The 23262-nt window shown below is 36.3% G+C and overlaps 1 protein-coding gene across 2 annotated transcripts in view; it reads right to left on the bottom strand.

Annotated features, from left to right (window-relative positions):
- Nucleotides 1-23262, bottom strand: part of LOC147914443 (uncharacterized) — a 300164-nt gene that overhangs the window by 140000 nt on the left and 136902 nt on the right. The gene's annotated exons all lie outside the window — the stretch shown is intronic.

The following is a 23262-nucleotide window of genomic DNA, read 5'->3' as shown; positions in this document are numbered from 1 at the left end:
AAGCCACGACAGTTTGGCAGCAGGGGAATAGCTTCGGGAGTTCTGCTTCACTGGGGGGACGGGGTATTTGCAAATCTTTCACCTGCTGTAGGTCTTTGAGGGCTTGCATGTTGTTGCTGCTATATTAATGAAATATTGATTGAATGGGAACGTATTCGGAGAGGACCTGAACACTGATTTCTCTCAGTTGCTAAATTTGAACTTCATGTTAAAAATTCCCAGATAAGAGTGCTGTTGGCATCTACCATTTCTCAATGACTTTAGGCTCATTTCACCAAAAAATCTTGAGACATATTAACTTCATTTATGGTCTTAATCCAATTATTGTCTTTATGTTGTTTTATTTTTCATTATAGATAATTATATAAATAGGTTTTGTTAGTTTTTGTTTGCTCTAATGCAGGCTTTTAAATTTCTTGTCCTATCAGCTTATTGTCTTCCCCTGACTCCTCTCCTACTTCATTCTCATCACTCCATTCTAGAAAACCTAGGTTAACAAGTCAGGAGATGTCTCTCATTATTTTATCCAAACCTAAATAGTTATAAGTAAACAGATATAAATGCTTACATACAAATACATTTACACATGCAATTAAAAATTATGCACAGTTTTATGCATGCTGATATTTACACTTAAATACTTCGTGGAAGTTATTTTAAGATAACTGGTATAAGTCTATTCACTCTTTTTTGTGGTTGTACACAAAACTATGGTGTGGTGGTACCATAATTATTTCAACATTCCTCTATTTGGGGTAGTCTCCTCTTTTCCTTTTTTTTGTCACTATGAAAAATGCTGCAATAAACATCTGTCTAGACACAGCCCTACTTACTGATACTTTCATTTGTAAGAGATAGTGTTACAGAATTGGGATATCTGAAGTGAAAGTTATATGTACTTTGAAATATAATAAATATGTTGAAAGGTTGTAATAATTTTCAAATATATCAGTAATAACCAAGAGACCATGTTTGCCACATACCCAAAGGCAATAGGTTGTACATATCTTTTAAGTTTTGCCAGTCTGATAAATATGATAATTAATCTACTTTTATCTGTTAGCGTGTTGCCATCTTTTAGAATGATTCAGTGCCATTTAAATGGACCCTACATTGAATTGCCTATTCATATACTCTGCTAATTTCGGTTTGAGTTCTCTTCGTCTTGTCAATTTAAAAGAAGCCTTCCATAATATAGACATTAACTCTATCATCTCCCTTGCAGATATAAAGTACTATTTTTCCCAAATCTATCCTTTATCTGTTGAATACTTAAGGTGTTGTTTTAGCTATTTATCTACCCACTTATTTCCACTTCTAAGTCTTTAATACCTATATAACATAAAATAAAAACTCATTGATTTTTGGATAATCATCCTATATCCAGTCACTTAACAAATCTGTTTCTTAATTTTATTTTTTAAAAATATCTTATATTTTCTAGGTATTCAATTCTATTACTATCCAAAACAAGTGTTTTATATATATTCTTCTATTATTTATACCAATTATTTTGCTTTCTTATCCTAGTGCATTTGCAACAACTTCTAAAACAGTGCTGAAAAATAATCGACAGTTATTATTTTAGTAAGAATCAGAACTTGATCACAGCATAAGTACAAGTCTTAAAACAGCAACTATCAGGGAAGTTGCTGATAGAACACATTAACTCTTAAGGTTGTATAGTTGTAAGTATAAATTATTATACTGGAATTATTCCATAACAACCTGACACTGTATTTGATTACTGGTTATAATGGCTTCTTTGGAGTTAAAAAAATCCAGTCCTCTACAGAACTCTGATATGCAAGGGTTTTTAGATAATATCACTGTCCTGAAAAGGCCAAATCTCAAATTCCTTCATTAATTGGTTATAATATTTGAAAATAAGTTAGATGAATCCTCATCAGTAATATGACTTATTTGTCCTCTTAGTCCCAGAAAATACAAAGACTGTCTGAGGGCAGGAGAAAATGGATGTCACAGGTCACAGAGAGAGAGATAATGTGCCTTTTCTCTGCCTTTTTGTTCTATTGGGGCCCTCAATGGATTGCATGACGCCTACCCACATTGATGAGGGCAGTTCTTCTTTACTCAGTCTATTGATTCAAATGTTAATCTCTTCCAAAACACTGTCACACACACACCCAGAAATAATGTGCCCCAAATATCTGGGCATCCTGTAGCCCAGTCAAGTTGATATACAAAAATAACCATCACAAAAACATTACCTATCAAATCTTGTGAAGAGTGGCTAATATATGCATTTGAGGCTATGACCTTTTATTCATGATATATCATAAAGAATTAAAAATATAGAAAAATATTTAATAGGGCATTCAAACTAAGTATCTAGGAAGAAACAAAGTAAACTCAAAGAATATACAAAGAGGGGAAATTAGATTGCATCATAAATTAATGAAATGGAAAGCAGAAAATATAGAGATAACATCAGATGCTAATAAAAAAAGTCTTCACATTGAACGAAATTTTTTTAAAAAGATATACTAAAAAGGTAGGAATAAAAGGAGTAAAACTATAGATAGAACTTTTTTTATCTTAAGAGACTCTTAAAAACTATATGGCAATAATATTTAAGACTTGGATAAAATTGATACTTTTTTTTTTAAATTTTTTGTTTAGTGCAGTAACATTGGTTTATAACATTGTAAAAATTTCAGGTGTACATCATTATACTTCTATTTCTGCATAGACTTCATCATGTTCACAACCAAAATACTAATTACAACCAATCACCACACACATATGCCGAATTATCCCTTTCACCCTCCTCCCTCCCCCCTTCCCCTCTGGTAACCACCAATCCAATCTCTGTCCCTATGTGTTTGTGTATTGTTGTTATTATCTACTACTTAATGAAGGAAATCATACAGTATTTGACCTTCTCCCTCTGACTTATTTCACTTTGCATTATACCCTCAATGTCCATCCATGTTGTCACAAATGGCTGGATTTCATCGTTTCTTATGGCTGAGTAGTATTCCATTGTGTATATATACCACAGCTTCTTTATCCATTCGTCCCTTGATGGGCACTTATGTTGCTTCCAAGTCTTGGCTATTGTGAATAATGCTGCAATGAACACAGGGGTGCATGTACCTTTACAAATTGGTGTTTTCAAGTTCTTTGGATAAATACCCAACAGTGGAATAGCTGGATCATATGGTAGTTCTATCCTTGATTTTTTGAGGAATCTCCATAGTGTTTTCCATAGTGGCTGCACCAGTTTGCACTCCCACCAGCAGTGTATGAGAGTTCCCTTCTCTCCACATCCTCTCCAACACATGTTGTTTCCTGTCTTGTTAATTATAGCCATTCTGATGGGTGTGAGGTGATATCTCATTGTAGTTTTGATTTGCATTTCCCTGATAGTTAGTGATTTTGAACATCTTTTCATGTGTCTGTTGGCCATCTGTATATCTTCTTTGGAGAAATGTCTGTTCAGGTCTTTTGCCCATTTTTTAATTGGGTTGGTAGTTTTTTTGTTGTTGAGATGCATGTGTTCTTTATATATTTTGGAGATTAAGCCCTTATCAGAAGTATGGTTTGCAAATATCTTCTCCCAATTGTTAGGTTGTCTTTTCGTTTTGTTGATGGTTTCCTTTGCTGTGCAGAAGCTTTTTAGTTTGATGTAGTCCCATTTGTTTGTTTTTTCTATTGTTTCTCTTGCCTGGTCAGACGTGGTGTTTGAAAAGATGTTGCTAAGATCGATGTCGAAGAGCGTACTGCCTTTGTTTTCTTCTAGAAGTTTCACAGTTTCAGGTCTTACATTCAAGTCTTTAATCCATTTGGAGTTAATTTTTGTGTATGGTGTAAGGTAAGGGTCCACTTATATTTTTTTGCATGTGGCTATCCAGTTTTCCCAACACCATTTGTTGAAGAGACTTTCTTTTCCCCATTGTATGTTCTTGGCTCCTTTGTCAAAGATTAGCTGTCCATAGATGTCTGGGCTTTCGATTCTATTCCATTGATCTGTGTGTCTCTTTTTGTGTCAGTACCATGCTGTTTTGGTTACTATAGCTTTGTAGCATATTTTGAAATCAAGGAGTGTGATACCTCCAGCTTTGTTCTTTTTTCTGAGGATTCCTTTAGCTATTCGGGTCTTTTGTTGTTCCATATAAATTTTAGGATTCTTTCTTCTATTTCTGTGAAAAATGTTGTTGGAACTTTGATAGGGATTGCATTGAATCTATAGATGGCTTTAGGAAGTATGGACATCTTAACTATGTTAATTCTTTCAATCCAAGAGCACCGAATATCTTTCCATTTCTTTGTGTCTTCTTCACTTTCTTTCAGCAATGTTTTATAGTTTTCGGTGTACAGATCTTTCGCCTCTTAAGTTTATTCCTAGGTATTTTATTCTTTTTGTTGCAATTGTAAATGGGATGGTATTCTTAATTTCTCTTTCTGCTACTTCGTTGTTAGTGTACAGAAATGCAACTGATTTTTGTATGTTGATTTTGTATCCTGCAACTTTACCATATTCGTTTATTACTTCTAAAAGTTTTCTGGTGGATTCTTTAGGGTTTTCTGTATATAAAATCATGTCATCTGCAAATAGTGACAGTTTCACTTCTTCCTTTCCAATTTGGATTCCTTTTATTTCTTTCTCTTGCCTGATTGCTCTGGTTAGGACTTCCAGTACTATGTTAAATAGGAGTGGTGACAGTGGGCATCCTTGTCTGGTTCCTGTTCTTAGAGGGATAGCTTTCAGTTTTTCACCATTGAGGATGATATTAGCTGTGGGTTTGTCATATATGGTCTTTATTATGTTGAGGTACTTTCCTTCTATACCCATTTTATTCAGAGTTTTTATCATAAATGGATGCTGGATCTTGTCAAATGCTTTCTCTGCATCTATTGAGATGATCATGTGATTTTTATTCTTCATTTTATTAATGTGATGTATTACGTTGATTGATTTGCGAATGTTAAACCATCCCTGCATCCCTGGAATAAATCCCACTTGATCATGGTGTATAATCTTTTTAACGTATTGTTGTATGTGATTTGCTAGTATTTTGCTGAGGATTTTTGCATCGATGTTCATCAGTGATATTGGCCTGTAATTTTCTTTTTTTGTGTTGTCCTTGTCTGGTTTTGGTATCAGGGTAATGTCAGCTTCGTAGAATGAGTTAGGGAGCTTCCCCCCCTCCTCAAATTTTTGGAAGAGTTTGAGAAGGATAGGTATTAAGTCTTCTTTGAATGTTTGGTAGAATTCACCAGGGAAGCTGTCTGGTCCTGGACTTTTATTTTTGGGGAGGTTTGTGATTACTGTTTCGATCTCCTTACTGGTGATTGGTCTATTCAAATTCTCTACTTCTTCTTGATCCAGTTTTGGAAGGTTGTATGATTCTAAGAATTTATCCATTTCTTCCAGATTGTCGAATTGGTTGGCATATAGCTTTTCATAGTATTCTCTTATAATCTTTTGTATTTCTGAGGTGTCTGTTGTAACCTCTCCTCTTTCACTTCTGATTTTACTTATTTGTGCCTTCTCTCTTTTTTACTTGGTGAGCCTAGGTCGAGGTTTTTCATTTTTGTTGATCTTTTCAAAGCCCCAGCTCTTGGTTTTATTAATTTTTTCTATTTTTTTTTTTGGTCTCTATTTCATTTATTTCTGCTCTGATTTTTATGATTTCCCTTCTTCTACTGATTTTGGGCTTTGTTTGTTCTTCTTTTTCCAGTTCCTTTAGGTGCATTGTTAGATTGTTTATTTGAGATTTTTCTTGTTTGTTGAGATAGGCCTGTATTGCTATAAACTTCCCTCTTAGAACCGCTTTTGCTGTATCCCATAAATTCTGGCATGTCGTATTTTCATTTTCATTTGTCTCCAGGTATTTTTTGATTTCTTCTTTGATTTCTTCGTTAACCCAGCCGTTGTTCAGTAGCATTTTGTTTAAGCTCCACGTATTTGTGGCTTTTCTGATTTTCTCCCTATAGTTGATTTCTAGTTTCATACCGTTGTGGTCAGAAAAGATGCTTGATATTATTTCAATCTTCTTAAATTTATGGAGACTTGTTTTGTGGCCTAATATGTGATCAACCCTGGAGAATGTTCCATGTGCATTTGAAAAGAACATGTATTCTTCGGTTTTTGGATGGAATGCTCTGTATATATCTACTAGGTCCTTCTGTTCTAGCGTGTCGTTTAAGGCCAATGTTTCCATATTGATCTTCTGTTTGGATGATCTATCCGTTGGTGTAAGTGGAGTGTTAAAGTCCCCTACTATTATTGTGTTAGTGTCTATTTCTGTTTTTATGTCTGTTAATAATTGCTTTATATATTTAGGTGCACCTACATTGGGTGCGTAGATATTTACAAGTGTTATATCCTCTTGTTGGATTGTTCCCTTGATCATTATGTAATGCCCTTCTTTGTCTCTTTTTACAGTTTTTGTTTTAAAGTCTATTTTGTCTGATATGAGTACTGCTACCCCAGCTTTCTTTTCATTTCCATTTGAGTGGAGTATCTTTTTCCATCCCTTCACTTTCAGTTTGTGAGTGTCTTTAGGTCTGAAGTGTGTCTCTTGTATGCAGCATATATATGGGTCTTGTTTTTTTATCCAGTCAGCTACCCTATGCCTTTTAATTGGAGCATTTAGTCCATTGACATTTAAAGTAGCTATTGATAAGTATGTACTTTACTTACTGCCATTTTTTAACTTTTTTTTTCTCAGTGTTTTAGTAGTCCTTCTCTGTTCCTTTCTTCTTCTATACAGAATTGATGATCACTTTAGTTTGACCTCTGTCTGAAAGCTGCACTCTTTAACTCACCTCCTCCCTCCTTTTATGTTTTTGATATCATATCTAAACTCTTTTTTCTGCATTTGTATCCATTACATTCTTATCATGGAAATAGATCATTTTTCCTATTTGTGGTCTTCTCTTTTCCCCTTAAGTCAGTCCCTTTAACATTTCTTGTAGCACTGGTTTCTTGGTGACAAACTCCTTTAATTTTTGCTTGTCTGGGAAAATTTTGATCTCTCCTTCCATTTTGAATGATAACCTTGCTGGGTAGAGTATTCTTGGCTGTAAGTTTTTTCCTTTTAGCACTTTAAATATATTGTGCCATTCTCTTCTAGCCTGTAAGGTTTCTGCTGAGAAGTCAGCTGATAGCCTTATGGGGTTGCCTTTGTATGTAACTTGACATTCTCTTGCGGCTTTTAGGATTCTCTCTTTATCTTTAATTCTGGACATTTTGATTATGATGTGTCTTGGTGTGGGCTTCTTTGGGTTTATCTTGGTTGGGGCTCTCTGTGCTTCCTGTACCTGGATGTCTGTTTCCTTCCTTAGGTTAGGGAAGTTTTCATCTATTATTTCTTGAAATAGATTCTCTGCCCCCTTGTATCACTCTTCTCCTTCCGGGACACCTATGACACGGATGTTAGTGCGCTTGATGTTGTCCCAGAGGTCCCTTAGACTGTCCTCACTCTTTTTAATTCTTTTCTCTTTTACCTGTTCACCTTGGTTGATTTCTTCTAGTCTTTCGTCCAGCTCACAGATCCATTCTTCTGTATCCTCTACTCTGCTTTTGTGTCCCTCTAATGAATTTTTCATTTCCAGTATTGTATTCTTCATTTCTGATTGGTTCTTTTTTATATCTTCCATTTCTTTGTTGACATTCTCACTGAGTTCATCTATTCTTCTCCTCAGATCAGTGAGCATCCTTAACACTCTTAGTTTGAACTCTCTGTCGGGTAGGTTGCTCATTTCTGTTTCACTTAGTTCCTTTTCTGGGGTTTTGTCCTGTTCCCTTACTTGGAATGTATTCCTTTGCCTCCTCATTTTGCCTCTTTCCCTGTGCTTGTGTCTATGTATTAGGTAGGTCAGCTACATCTCCTGCTCTTGGATAGGTGACCTTATGTAAGTGATGCCTTAGGAGGCTTCCAGCATGCTTCCCTCAGATCTCAATGTTCCAGGGGTGACCCCTATGTGGGCTACGTGTGTCCTTCTGTTGTGGCCTGTTTGCTCTCCCTGTAGGCACCCAGGGAGGCTGAGTTATGCTCCTGGCCAGCTGTTGTAATGCTCAGCTGCTTGTAGTTGTTGTGGGCCCTTCAGTCTCTTTATCAGGTGTGGCGAGCCCCAGCACAGATGGCTGCAAGTTCTAATACCACATTTGTGTTGCAGTATTTCTTTTAAGTGAGTAGGCCCCCAGCGTGGCAGGTTGTTAGGCTCAGGGCCTTACAATTGCTGTAAGCCTCTAGCCTATTAGGTCTCTTGTCAGCTCTCTGAGGATTGCAGCTGGGTGGGGCTGGCCTCAGGCACAGGAACACCCAATTGTTTCAGGCTTTGGAAGGTGGGGCAAACCCCCTACGTGGGTCTTTGAGAAGCACAAGTCTTCTGCAACTGACAAGCCCTGCCGCCCACAGGTCCACACACACAGTCAACACACTCCTGCCCTGTGTGCGCATCCCAAACTCCCCAAGCGGACCCAGTCTCTCCACGGAGGGAGCCCCACATTCTCCGCCAGTGCCCCACACTCTCCACCCGCTCCTTGTGCACACCCTGCCCCGCTCAAGTCGGCTCAGTTGCCAGGCTGCAGAGAATCCAGTCACCAATCTATGCAGGCACACAAGTTGCCTGAGGGCTTGTTGTTGGGTGGGGCCAGTCTCTAGGGTGGGCTGCCTGCCCTGGCTGAGCTGGATTAAATCGGTGCTCTAGTGGGTGGGGCAGACCCTGGGCCAGCAGGCCCCAGGAAGAACTCCAATGGCGCCTGTGTCAGCACGCCCACACCAGGCCACAACAATGGCCGCCGCCAATGTCCCAGTCCCTGGAGAGGTCTCACCCCTCACCGAGATGCACTCAGGGCCTTTTAGGTGAGTCTCTTGTCACCAAAGCACTGTGCACCTTTCTTTCTGGTGATTTTAGGATGCTTTCTGAAACGGGTGAGTTTGTGCGCAGGCCCTCTAAGAGCCAGTTTTAGTTTCTTCGTGAACCAGGTTTTCTGGGGGTACTCTCCAACGTTTTAGTAACAGGCACAGTCAGATGTTATGCTGCTGGTCTCGATTGTGCTGGGTCCACAAAATGCCCACAGCGGGGCCGCTCCCGGCTCAGGGCCCCACACCTCCAGGGAGGCTGTGTACCTGTGAGCTGCTCCCGACGGCCGTGAAGCTGGCGGCTTGTGAAGGCGGTATTTTTCCTCTCCAGAAGTGAGTCTCTGCCTCTTCCACCTCAGTTAGGATTGTCCGTTGTTGCAGGAGTCCCTCTTATCCAGTTTTCAGTTCTGTCTCAGGGGTAATTTTTCCACGAGTAGTTGTAAATTGTCTGTGTCCGCGAGAGGAGGTGAGTTCCGAGTCTGCCTATGCCGCCATCTTGACTCTGCCTCCGATACTTTTAATAAAAGTAAAAATTACCAATATTGACATAGGAAGAAAAAAAAATCCCAAATTACCAAAGTTCATTAAAGAAATTTAAAAATAGTATTAGCACTATTGAAAACAAATGCCATGTTTAAGGAAAAGCCTAGAATGAAATACAACACCTTGAGTCTGATTTTACCTGGATGGTGAAACTACAATTTTTTCCCAGCTTAAGTGTCTGGTGGTTGGTTGTATCCTTCACTAAAGTAGAAAATGCAGGAAGACAAGTAAGTTTGATGGAAAGGGCTCAAGTTCAGTTTTGAAAATACTACGTATCAATTCTGTTGGGGATCAAAAACAGATATCCATTCAGCGTTCGGATTTACATATATGAATATGCAATAAGACCAAAGCTAATGAAACATATTTCAAAGTACTTGAACAAAATAAATAATGAACTTGAAAATATGACTAAGATCATCCAGTCAGAAGGTACAGAAGAAGTGATAAAGACCTAGGACAGAATACTAAAGATCACCACATGATGTAAAATATAAATATAACTCTAAGTGTGCTGAGAATAGTAGCCAGCAATACTATATGCTATTAAATACCTATAACATTAAGATACCTAAAAATTCAACTTGTTCTATATAGTCTTCCTCCTTTGAAAGCCTTACTTGAGATAATTGTCTTTGCATTGAATTCCCAGCAGCTTTGGACTATGTCTTTCAAATTGTGACCCTTCTATCTGCACAATTTGCTACAATTGCTTTACAATATAAATCCAGAGTCTGTTCTTTATCATTTCTAGAATCACCAGTATGATGAGGTGCTGGATGTTTTTTGTTTTTATATGTTTATAATGCAATAAAATGAAGATGATTAATTAAACTATGTGTTCATCTACTAGGAAAGGTCTTGTAGTACTTCTGTTTTCAGATGTAAACATGATACAGAATTAATTGCTTACAATCCTAATTTAAGCTTCAGCTAACTGCTAGCATAAAAAAACAGATATGTAAAAACATCTTTCCAACAAGCAAATGCTCAACCAAAAACTCATTTATAGCAACAGTGAAACAATATAAATCATTTTATTACTGGGACAATTATATTTTAAGAGCTAACACATACTCCAACATCCTGATGCCAACCCTACAAGAAGTTTAGTTCTAACATGTCCCTGGGATACACAAATCATTAGGGGAACATATTTCTCTGATCATCTAAGACCTTGGCACAGATGGTACAATTTTTGAGACCCCGAATTCTTGGAGCTACTTTATTAAGAATCAGTATTTTTCAGGAAAAAGAGGACAGAGAAAACGTTTCGCTTAGCTTTTACTGAATGAGAATTTAATAATTCATTTTATCTAGAGATAACATCAAAAGGTGCTAGCGAATCTAATTAAGGTACTCAAAACATAAGTTATTAGAACACAAAAACTAAAAGCTAACTAACAGGATAAAACAACAGCTGGGTTAACACTGGATGTCTCTTAATTTCCAGTTATTAGTAGTCTGTGTAACTTCACTCCCTTACATTCTGACTCAAAGGGAGGTTATACCTTCTTCCATCACAGGCAAATGCTTTCTTTTGTGATTTGTATTTCCTGAACTGCAGACTTTTCTAGAACTTCCTTTATTACTTATCTCCCATCATTTATCTCCGTCCTTATCCTCAATACTAGGTTTATTCTGAGTGTCTATCACCACAAATTAAAGCCTCTTTTCTTCATCCTGCATCCACCTCTAACCACCACCCCAGCCCTCCACGCCAAACTTCTCAAAAGAGCGTTCTATATCTCATGACAATTTCTTCATTTCTCTTCTCCCATCAATTCACTGCAATCTGCAGTCTGCTTCTCACCACCATATGGAAATTGCTCTAAGGTTGTCAGTGATTTCTTAGTTGTTATATTCAAAGAGTTCTTTTTATTCCTCAAGTTACTTGTCAGTTCAAAGATTTGTCAGAGTGCTAACGGTCTCCTTCTTAAAGTACCTCTCTTCTACTAGGCAGGTTTTGTTCTTATTTTGAAGGTTCTGTTCCTATTTTTTAAACCATGTTTTAGTTGCTTTTGGGGGGCTCTTCCTTCTCTGCCTACTTATTTAGATATTGAACACCAGAAAATTCACTTCAAATCTTGTCTTACTTTACACCTGGTGGAATCTCACCCACTTATGTGATTTCAACTATCACCTAATAATTATATCTCCAAATTCTTAGGCTTTTATTTACACCTCCCTCCCAAGTCCTCAATCTCTATTTCTGAATACATACTGGATATATCCATCTAGATATAAAATACCCACTTTAAACTTGGCACACCTAAAAATGAATTCATTATCTTAAACCATTTCTGATTCTATACAATTTATCCTGATCCAGAGTGTCCTTCAGTCCTCATGAAGAAAATATGTGTTGAGTATAGATTATGGACAAGGCATTTTGCTAAGCATTTTCGTAATTATCTTCTGACAAATCCCACAAAATTATTTTAAGCCATTTTTGTATAGATGAGAAAACTGAGGCTGGACGAGTTTAAGTAACTTCTACTAAGTGGTTACTTGCTAAGTGGTGGAGCCAGGATTCAAACCCCAAATCTTAAGCCTTTCCACTAGTTAGCACTGGCTCCATGGATACCATAAATTACCCAGAAGGTAGAAATCTCAACATATTCTAGAATCTTCTCTTTCTTTCATCTATCCTGTCCAGTCACTCTTCAATTAGTATTGATTTTCACTCCTAAATATTTCTTAAATCTCCCTGGCTACTGCCACAGTTGAAGTCTTTCTGTCCTCTCTGAGGGCCTATTGCAATGGGCTGCTAATCAGTCTCCCTCAGTCCAACCTCTCCAGGAGCCAAATCCATTCTTCCTTTTACGATCAGAATGATCAGTCTAAAAAGAAATCGCTTTCAAACTCCTAATTAAAATACACAAATGGCTCCTTCACTCCTAAAAGAAAAGTATAAATTCTTTCATACAACATTTTACATGCCTTACACTTTACCATCCCACTCTATACATAATCTCACCTTTGGCCAATTGCCTTTCTAGGCCTTCTCCTCTACTTAGGGTTTGCCAAACACACTGGGTTTTTCTTACTCCTAGCCATACTCTTCCTTATCTTGATTGCCTGGTAATCTTCTTCAGCCTTCAAAACTATTGTCCTTCAAAACTCACATCTAAAGCCATCTCATGTCATAAAGACTTTCCTGAGATGCTCAGACAGAATTAATCACCCACAATCTTCAGGATCCACTACAACTCATATGCTTCTATAGAGCACTTTTAACAGAGTACTGTTATTATTGGTTTGCATGTTTGTTTCCTAGACATGAACTCCTCAGGGACAGGGACTATATCATGTTTATCTTCATTTTCCCAACATTTAGCAATGTATCACAAAACTTTGCATAAGTTTAAATGTCACTTATTAAGGAAGATTTTCCTGAACTCCCATACTACGTTAGCACTTCCAACTAATCTGAATCACTGCCCATTCATTTTTTGCTTTGTAGGAATTAAGGGATATTATATAACTATGAATTGATGTCTGATTCCAAGAGGTGAGAAATCATGTCTGCTGTTTGTTCATAGAGCTCATTGCAATACCTAGCACTGAAAAGATAATTATTAGCTGGATGAAAGTATGAATATATAAAGAGAGCACTGATGAATGCTGTTATTTGGAATTGAGTATGTGCTAGATATTCTTAATATTATCACATATACTTTGTCTACCATATTGTCCACTGTAGTCCTCATCTTTAAAATTCCTTTCAGCTTGATGTCCGACATTGCATGAAATAAGTACTATCTTAACGTTGTTTGGAGCTAACATATTCCATGGAGTTTAGCTCAGCACTAGAATAAGTACCAAGTTCCCCAATCAACTGCACAGGTGCCTAGTGTGAAGCCTAGTTCAAAGGCACCTATGGGAAGTTCTCAGCACCTCCAATTGTTCCTCTGGGGAGCTTGATTGACTTTGCCCCACCAGCCTGCCTTACTGCCAACTGGACTAAAAACTTGAAGAAACCCCAAACTTTCTAAGAGTTCTCATGACTTTTGGCATTGGTCTAAATTCAGAAATCATCTCAGAGATCAGGAGACTGCAGCATATTCCTGAGTTACCCTGATTATGAGGATAAAGTGGGAGTTGGGTAAGGGGCAGTAAAGTAGTGCTGTTGATATTTATGTACCCAATGGTCTTAAAAATCAGTAAATACAGGAGGTTCTGGAACATTACAATGAGCCTTTGTTTTCCCTTACTTCAAGATGCATGGTTTTATTTTTCAGCTCACCTAAAAATAGGTCGAATAGCAAGACTGAGTAAAAGGAGAGTAGCTAGAGTAAAGCTAGAGAATGGAAGTAAATATCTGGAGAATAGACGAAGGACACTTGCACTCCACTTCTTCTCAAGGAGCTGCCCAACTTCAGGTCCTGGGGTTTGCATTCCCAGATCTAGCACTGCTAAAAGTGCCGAGTGATTTTGCACTCGCACGAACAACTTCCTTTTACAGAGGAAACAAATATAAACTCCTTCCAATCAAAGGGCAGCATTGGCAGGTAGGCATGTTTGTCTAGCATCCACTTTGGACCATTAGAGAGCTTTCTGTGAGGCATTACCCTCAAAACACTTCAAGCCTTTACCTAACGAGGCTTCATCAATCTGCCGGATGAGGTGGCCCTTCACGATTTCTGCTGAAAGTACTAACAAGCACAGGCTCTTTAGGATTCAGAATTCATGTTTTCTCTTTCATCCACACACTCTTTATCTTTTTAATAGTGTCAAAAAATGTTCAACAAGATTTTCTAGTGAATAAAAGACTTCCTGGTTTTATCTATGGCACTTTGGAAATCCATGTGAATAATACTTTCAAACCAACAAGACATCGTTTATTAAGTTGTTGTTTCTAAACCTGATAACCTCAGTCTGGGCTATGAAAACAGTCCAAAGAGAGTTCAAAGAAAAGAGTGAACAGTATTAAACACAGACCTTGGGATGCAGTGCTTGTTAAGACATACCAAACCCTGTCTAAAAACCAACTGTGTTTCCTTGAAAGAAAATGCAAGCAAAATTTATAGTCATTATCTTTGGGTGGTGTAGGTTACAAGTGATTATTATTTTCTCCTTTTTGTTTGTTGGTGTTTCTGATTCTCTACAGTGAGCTTCATTTTCTTTATGCAGAGAGAAAGGCTATTTACCTCAACATGAGGGCAATAGGACTTCCATGGCAAACACAATGTAATGCAATTTGTTCCAAACAGTCCAGTGGATTAATTGAACCCAGTACTTAATTTATGGAATAGATTTTACATAACAAAGAGGCCCGAGTTACTTCTTCTTTAGATTTCTACTCTTGGAAATGAAATTTGGTTCAACTTTCTTTTGTTTTAAATGCTTATTGTGGTAAAATCCTTTCAATGCCTCTACGTAATGCACTCAATACCGTGTGGGAGGCTAAAAGGACATTGCCATATCCCATTTATGATCTCGGTATGTCAAGGGCTATTTCCATGTTTCTTCCTCTTTGTTTTAGACAGCACTGTCCAATAGAAATATAATATAAACCACATATATAATTTTAAATTTTCTAATAGCCACATTAAGAAAAAATTTAAAAACTGGTGAAATTAATTCTAATAATACATTTCGACCCAAATATCCAAACTAATACCATTTCAATGTGTAATCTATATAAAACTATTAATGAGCCATTTATTTATTTAGGTATTAAGTCTTCAAAATCTGGCTTGTATTTTAGACTTTCAGCATATCTCAATGTGAAATTTTTGGTTGGAAATACTTGATTTGCATTTTTATATCATCAAATGTATAGTTGAAAAAGTAAATCCAAAGTTGTTCCAAGCATGCTTAAAAGTTTTCCAATCACTGAATCCAGGGTCAGTTTTTAAATTTATCTTAAAGTTCAATAAAATTAAAAATTCGGTTTTTCAGTCACACTAGCTACATTCAAAGTACTCAATCGCCACAAGAGGCAAGTGGCTACCAAGCAGGCAGGACAGGTTCAGAATCCACAAGCTGTGTCTGCTTCAAACTTTCAAAAGTTGGATTTTTCTTTTTTCCAGGTCCTTGGGGATTAAGCCTCATATCTGGCCCACACACCAAAGCCAGCTTCCACGGGTCACGTATCCAGATCATAATCACCCCCAACACATACACGCACATGAAAAACACACGATGCATCTCCTTCTGATGATGACTCCTGGTATACGATGGCTCCCTGCCTCAGAGATCAACTAGTGCACTCTGAATTTATATGGAGTTAATTCCTGGAAGAGACACAGTATTTTAAAAATATAAATGAAGGACTAATCTTAGAAAATGCAAATGAAAGCATAAATGGCTTACTTTGGGATATATATGAACTGTTTCAGGTAATTAAGATTGATTTATTAAGTTATCAATCCAAAGGCAGATCACTGTAGAACCCCAAAGCAATAAATCCTGCAAGTCACCTATTGTGTTACTCTTGCTTATGACTGCATTTGGGGCTTCCCCCCCTTTAATTGATCCCATTGTTGACAAATATATAACTGAAAAAAAAAGCAAAGAAAAGGAGCAGATGGTTTATGCGGGCTTTTTCTGGGAGGCCGAGTACTGTTTTGTTTTGTCTTGTTTTTTCAAGGATGGATGGAGGGGCTTGGCAAAGATTTTGTATAATTGATTTGTATTGTAAAATTCTTCGGTGAAAAAATAAATTTTCCACAAACTTTCAGACTATCTGGGGGAAGAGTTTCCTTTGTAATCACAATATCTGTATTAATATGGTTGCAGGGATTACAGGCAGGATGGACCCTTCAGAGAAGAAACGTGTAATTAAATGGATGTATTGTGTTTTAGATTTTACAATGTTATCTTTCCACACATATATAATTGTAGTCTATTTTTTTTGTGCCTTTTTCTAATGCATGATGTATTTTAAATTACATAGTTTATATGCAACCATTTACACAACACTTAGAACAAATAAGTTTTACGGTCAGAAGGTGAGCCATTTTCACGCACTTCTGAGGTCAAGATACTTTGTTCAGATTTTATTTCCTTTATCAGAGGTTTACTTCTGAGTCCCATAGAACAGCACTATCCAACAGATACATAATGTAAGCTACAAATGCAAATCATATATGTAATTTAAAATTTTCTAACCTCCATATTAAAAAAAGTGAAAAAAAGAAACGTGTAATTGATACATTTTATTAAACTTTAAATATCCAAATGAGATTTTTTTCTTCTTTTTTAAAATTAAAGCATTGAAATCTGGTGTGTATTTTATACTTCCAACCCATATCAATTCAGACTAGCCACATTTCAAGTACTCAGTAGCAACATGTGACTATGGCTAGTGGCTGTCATACTGGACAGCATAAGCAAAGACAATATTCACAGTAGAACTTTGGTGTAAGTTGCTAAATATATGTTACTTTGTCAAGCAAGTTGGAAACATAACATAAGAGCAGGTCAAAATTATGTTCAACAATCAGTTAAATGTTAAATTTCATATTAACTAAAACAAAAATGAAAATTTATCATTACTTTCAGTAAAAAGTATTGTCTGGCCTACAGAATGTAGCACTTTTTCTGTTCTTTCCGATTTGTGCTATCAGCAAATTTTCAGGATAGGTTCACTAGATCCATATGGCACAGAGAGTTAAATATTCTTGATCATGGTTTAAACTGGTCCTTGTAATTAGTTCACATAATTACCTGTCAGTGGGATATGTCGATGGTTTTTCTTTTTTTAAAACATTTTTTTTAATCTAACATCTTCAGAGTTCCCTTAGAAAATTGAATGAAATATTACAATGACATACTCTGAGTGAAAAATGTTAATTTCTATATCATCCTTTCTTCTATTCAAATGTATGATTCTTTTTCTAGTGGTGAAAAATCTGTGGCATTAATCTCTGTGACTTAAAGAATAACCTTATTTTACAGCACAGTTCAGTAAGACACTGGATATGCTGCAGACATATTTACAGAAAGAATATATCTACAAGCTATTACATTGTCATACATTGGCACACTTGTCTGCCTATGTGATATTTTTCTCCATGTTCAATGGTGCATATCAAGTTAACAACCACAATTTATTATCTAATGTATTGCGTGATTAATGGGATATCTCATATTTTGATCAGCCATAGATTTCTTCTCGATGAGGTCTACTTGCCTTAAGCACAATATAGTCATAGAGTCTTAACTTTTTACAATAGGTTTTATTCTACTTTCCTTTCTACTTATTTTTAATAAAAGAGATTTCATGTGAATGCTGTTAATAGATTTAATAAATCACTTTGTGATACCTCTATATTTTAAAAGACCTCTTTGTTTAGCTCTGTAAGAGGGCTTTGGATCTGGAGTTAGCAATAACTATCGTAAATATAATAACTATAGTTTATTGATCACCTTCAATAAAGTCAGAAATTTTTCTCCTACTTGATCTTGCCTACCACAATTTTACCTTGTATTACAGTATTTGTGAAGAGCCGTTGCATCCCCTGCTTGATTACGACCTACTTAATAAAAGGGATGATGTTATATTCATTTTCCTATTTTATAAAAACCAGCAGAGTAACTTACATATAGTAGATGTTTCATAAAAATGTGTGGACTCTAGGGGCCGACTCTGTGGCCTAGTGTTTAAGTTCAACATACTCCACTTTGGCAGCCCAAGTTCAGTTCCTGGGCACAAACCTACACCACTCGTCGGTGGCCATGCTGTGGTGGTGGCCCACGTACAAAATAGAGGAAGGTTGGCACAGATGTTAGCTTAGGGTGAAAATTCCTCAAGCAAAAAGAGGAAGAAAAAAAAATATGTGGCCTTTATATATGAATCTTGTGACTTCATTATTAGTCTAACAAATGAGTGAACTGGTCCAAACCAAAACATGGAATCATAATCACTACATTAGCTATTATACATTATACTATTATATATAAGTATAATATTCAGTGTTACTCTGTTCTAGGCATTATATACATTACCTGCAGTGTTTTAATTATCTTATAATTTTTTAATTATCTTATAAGGATAATTAACCTATAAGGATAATTAAATACTATGAAGTAGGCACTATGAATAGCCCTGTTGCAAAAACGAGGAAAGTGTGGTTCTGAGAGAAAAAGATACTTTTTTCAGAGCAGAGTGATGGAGTCGGGGTTTGCACATACACGTGTCTGATGGCAAAATTCAAGTTCTTAACCACTAAATGACAACACTGTCTCTTGAGGCCTCTGGTTCTGGGAATCTTAGATGACAAGGCCTTTAAACAATGGAGTTCCTAATTCTGGGGATGATTCCACTGAATGACATGCATTAGATACTTTAGGAAAACACAAAATAAATATATCATTCATAAGTATAAGAACGTTGAGACCAAATTACTGAAATCTTATCTCCAGCAGTAACTTTGTTACTGGTATTTAATAAGTCCTTCATTATTTTTTCCGAGTAGGCTTCATGTACCTATCATGAAACATCCTAGTTCTCTTTGAGGTTTTGATTTACTTTTTCCCCAGATTCTGACATATTTGTGTTAGACTGAAAGAATTTCTGATCTTTGAGAATGTCTTCAAGTTCATTGGTTTATAACTACAGTCAAATTTGGCGTGGTCATTATTAATTTTTAAACTTGACTAGACACCTGAATTTTCTCACTGACCAGAGGCTATTAAGAGTTTATTTGATTGGAGTTACTTGTTTCATTTTTGTTCTAGATTGAAAGAACATTTACTCTCAAGCCAGTACAACATCTGTTGAAACATGTTCCTGAGGGAAACAAACAAATTAAACAAGTAAAAATATATACACACACAAATAAAAAGTAATTTTCCTATACTTTCATTTTCATGTATTTCTTAAACTTGTTTCCCTGAGAAATTGCAAAATGTCCTCCTTTTCCTACAGTTGCATTTTTCGTTATATATTCAACTAAATATATATTTTTATATACTTAATAATATATCAAAAATATATTTAGTATATAATAATAATATAAATAAATATAATATATTCACACTACAAAACTATGACAGAACATAGATTAAAAGTTAGGGATCATAGTAAAAGCATTCGTTACATTTCCCAGTAATGTCTGGTCATCTCATTGCAAGTTCCACTGGTTTGTTCCAGGGCTCCTAAAAGTGTGATCCTTTTAAATGCCTCCATCTGGAGTAGAAGGAAAATTAGAACATACATTTTCCACATCCATTTCCTTTGTCCCTCTGCATCCCTTGCCAGTTCCAAATTGAGCAATACACTTGAATTCTGGAATCAAAGAGGTTTTTAATTCCCAAGTACTTTGGTTTCCTTTCCATAACGCAGAAAGAGAATTGAATATGGAAACATACTGGCAGCTTTCTGGCTTAATCTGCTTCCACAAACTGAATGGACAAGTGGTTGTAACTGAATAAATATTTCCAAGTGAGCATAAAGTAGTTTGCTTGCCAAAGTTCAAGTTTCTGTCAAATGGGGTTCTTATATCGGTTATTACCCACACTCTTGAATAAGCCTACAAAAAAAAAAGAAGAAGAAAGGAATATGTGTGATTTGTACTTCTAATTAGAAAACTCTGAAATCTCCCTTTAAGGAATGATGTCTTTACTATGCCAGGAAATGAGAGACGGAGGATCCAAAATCCAAGGGAAAAGCAATGCTTCCTGAGAACAATTATTTTACCAAAAATGCCATCTTCTCATTCTCTGAAGCCTTTCAGCCAGGCCCATGAATTAGTCCAGCTGCATATCCCACTTACTTCCCAGCTAATGCAAAGTGCTCTCAGTTTGACTGCATTGCTCAGCACTTGAGAAGCCCTAATTGTTTCCTGTACATTCAGAGTTTCATATTTTAAAAACATTCTATTTATTTATTATTCTTTCTCACTGTTTATCCCTTCAATCACACACTGTCAGCAACTTCAGCATTGAAGTATAAAGAATTCTCGGGAGAAACACATTCCATATGCATCCATTTCAGTCATCTTCTGGGCAGTTTTTCTGCTCCACTGACCCTATTTTATTATACTGCCACTTGGAATAGTCACCACTTTTATTAGACTGTCACTTGGAAGAACACCACTATAGTGCTCTTGGCTAGGTATCTTACATGCATTGTCTTGAATCTCCACCAAAAATCTGTGCCATGGAATCTAGTCTGACTCCAACTGTACAAGTGAGATCAAGGACTCACACAGTTTATCCAGTTAAATATCATGAAGCTCATGAATGAAAGAGTTAAACTTAAGTTAATGTGACTCTAAAATGTTAATAGAGGCACATGTTTTACCCTGGTTATAATCAGAGACAGAAAAGGAATTGAATATTCTAGTCTCTAGATACTCTTCATTGTTTTAGACTGAGCCCCCTGCACTGGAGTGTTGGAATGCAATGCTATTTCAAACACATTCCAGCATCAATCTGCAATTGCTAACTTTAAAAGATATCTCAGAAACATAAAACCCACCCCCACATAGAGTTTATGCTACCCCATCTTCCACGCCAGACAACACAATGAACCACAAATGATTTGTCCCATTTCCTAAAGGTGAGATTAATTTGAGTAGAGACAAAAAGAAATCCTGAAGGGAAAAAATAATAAGCACAACAACAAACCAAGTCACTTAATCTGAATTCAGAGGTTCTGGCTAGTTCAAACAACTAATAAAGAAAATGGGAAGAATACAGTTTGCAGCAATTTTGCAAAAGAGGAAAAAACCTTACTTTACAAATAGCTCTGGCTTCACGTCTAGCCAAGCAGGCAGCAAGGCGGATGCAGATAATAATGTGATTACTCTGGTAATGATATGCATTAGATACGTTATGGGAAACAATAATGCTCCCTACTGAATGCAGTCAATCCAGTTATTGATTTTCTTAATGTTAAAAGCGCTGCTCTAAAACTGAAAAGAGATATCCTTTATTTATTCTCTTTCCCTTTCAGTTTCCAAGTCCATAGATCCTTTGATGCAGAGTAGTATACTAAGATAATGGAGCAATGTACATCTAATCTGACACCTACTGGGCCAGGCTAATGTTTCAGATAAAAGCTGCTAGGGTACTGCTGCTTGTGGCAAAAGCAACATATGACAGGAAAAAAATCTGAACTTTCTTTTCATTTTTGTTTGGTTTTGTTTTCTAAAGCATCCTTGCAGAACAAGCATATTTTCCTTTCAAATCATAATGGTAACATATTGATTAGTCCACAGATTAGATCCAGCTGAGGGTTTATATTAAAATGTTCTCTCCAGAATATGTTTCATCTATTCAAGCTTCAAAACATTATCATTGTGTAGAAAACAGGTACATATGCACATGGATATAATTCCCTCTTGTATCTTCTACAGCCATAGTTTAAATCACTTTCCCTTACACACACACACACACACACACACCCGTATCCTATCTCGCCCTCGTTCTACACTTTATGCTTCCACTTAATTAACTCTCAGTACCTGGAGGTGCATATTTCTAATGAACAGCAGAGCAAGTATTTCACTAAATACAAGACACTATGGCAAATCCTGTCTTTCCTTTTCATTTCTCAATATAGAGAATTTTTAAAAATCTTTATTAAATATTATTTCACGCTGTCTTTGTCATGCGAATAATTAAGTAAAATAATAGGCCGATGTCAAAGTTCATTGTAGGACTGATGTGTTCCATCAGGAAAATCAAACAAGGTATTTGTACCAACCATTTGCCTCATGCCGGATACTCACTTCCCTCATTCATCTCATATCCCTACTACCTTTTTTTTAACTCTAGAAGAGAATAAAAAGCATTTCTTCTTGTCATTTTCACTTGGCCAACTTCATTTAAACTGCCCCCGGAGGATCTGAAACAGCATGTGCAAGGCGACAGAGCTAACATCAGTAACACAGAAACTAAAAAGTATCTCCATACTTTCCTCACTTTAATCAATGGAAATCAGATGTGCATTTCTAATAAACCTTTCCAACACATTTTAAGAGTGAAGAGTCAAAACTAAAAGATAAATTCAATTTTATCAATGTACCTAAAATGAGATCTCTGGGTCTCTTAAAATTAATTATTAAGAATGAGAAAATTGCTTAATTTTTAAAGATCTTTCCACATGACAAACTTTTCACTTAGCACATTGCTTGCTTGGCCTAAAGCCATTTAGGTGAATAGAATAAAATATTTTGGAGGGTATAGAAAAACAAACAACAACAGGAATTAATTATTCAGTTTTTCTAAATGGCTCTAGTCCCAGTTAAGATCATTTCTTCCAAATTTTAATAAGGAAATGTGAAATATAAAGCACTTAGGGTGAGAAACAGTTCCTTTCTTCTCAGTTCACTAAGGTCACTATTTTCCCCTTTCTAGCCAATAAGGCTTTGTGAGAGACTAATTCAGATATCGTGTCCTTTAAATGGTTTTCTATGGAGAATCTTTATTCATGTTCTCTCTCCCACTTTACACTTGAAAATTCTCTTCAAAAGAACTTTCTTTGACCTCTTCTTTGGCTAAAAGAATTTTGAGACCTCTTAGTTATGTACCTGAATTGGCCAAAAAGGCTTGAATGCTTGGGTATAGAAGCGTTATCCATCTAGTTTCTTAAACATTCACCAAAGCCTGTGATACAGACATTAGAAAACCTTTAAGTTATTACAAGAGGCCTAAAAGTCAGTATGTTTATCAAAAGTTATCTGCACCCTGAGTATAGTATATGTCCTACACATACACATCCTTACTTAAAACTATGCAGAAGTGTACAAACAAGAAATTAATTTCAAAGCACAATCAAAATAATAGTGGTAATCGGTCCTAATCTCTCCTTTGCCGAAAAAAAAATCATTAAGTGGTACTGAAAACATTTCTATTATGAAGGTCTGAAATATTCAGGGAATTACTGCTCTCAAGTTGTAACAAATCTCTATAAAAAGTG

Source organism: Ceratotherium simum, chromosome 20 (genome assembly GCF_057802395.1).
Source record: "Ceratotherium simum simum isolate JZ-2026a chromosome 20, ASM5780239v1, whole genome shotgun sequence".
Taxonomy (NCBI): domain Eukaryota; kingdom Metazoa; phylum Chordata; class Mammalia; order Perissodactyla; family Rhinocerotidae; genus Ceratotherium; species Ceratotherium simum.
Note: the sequence above shows the minus strand (reverse complement) of the source record. Positions and strands in the feature narration are given on the sequence as shown.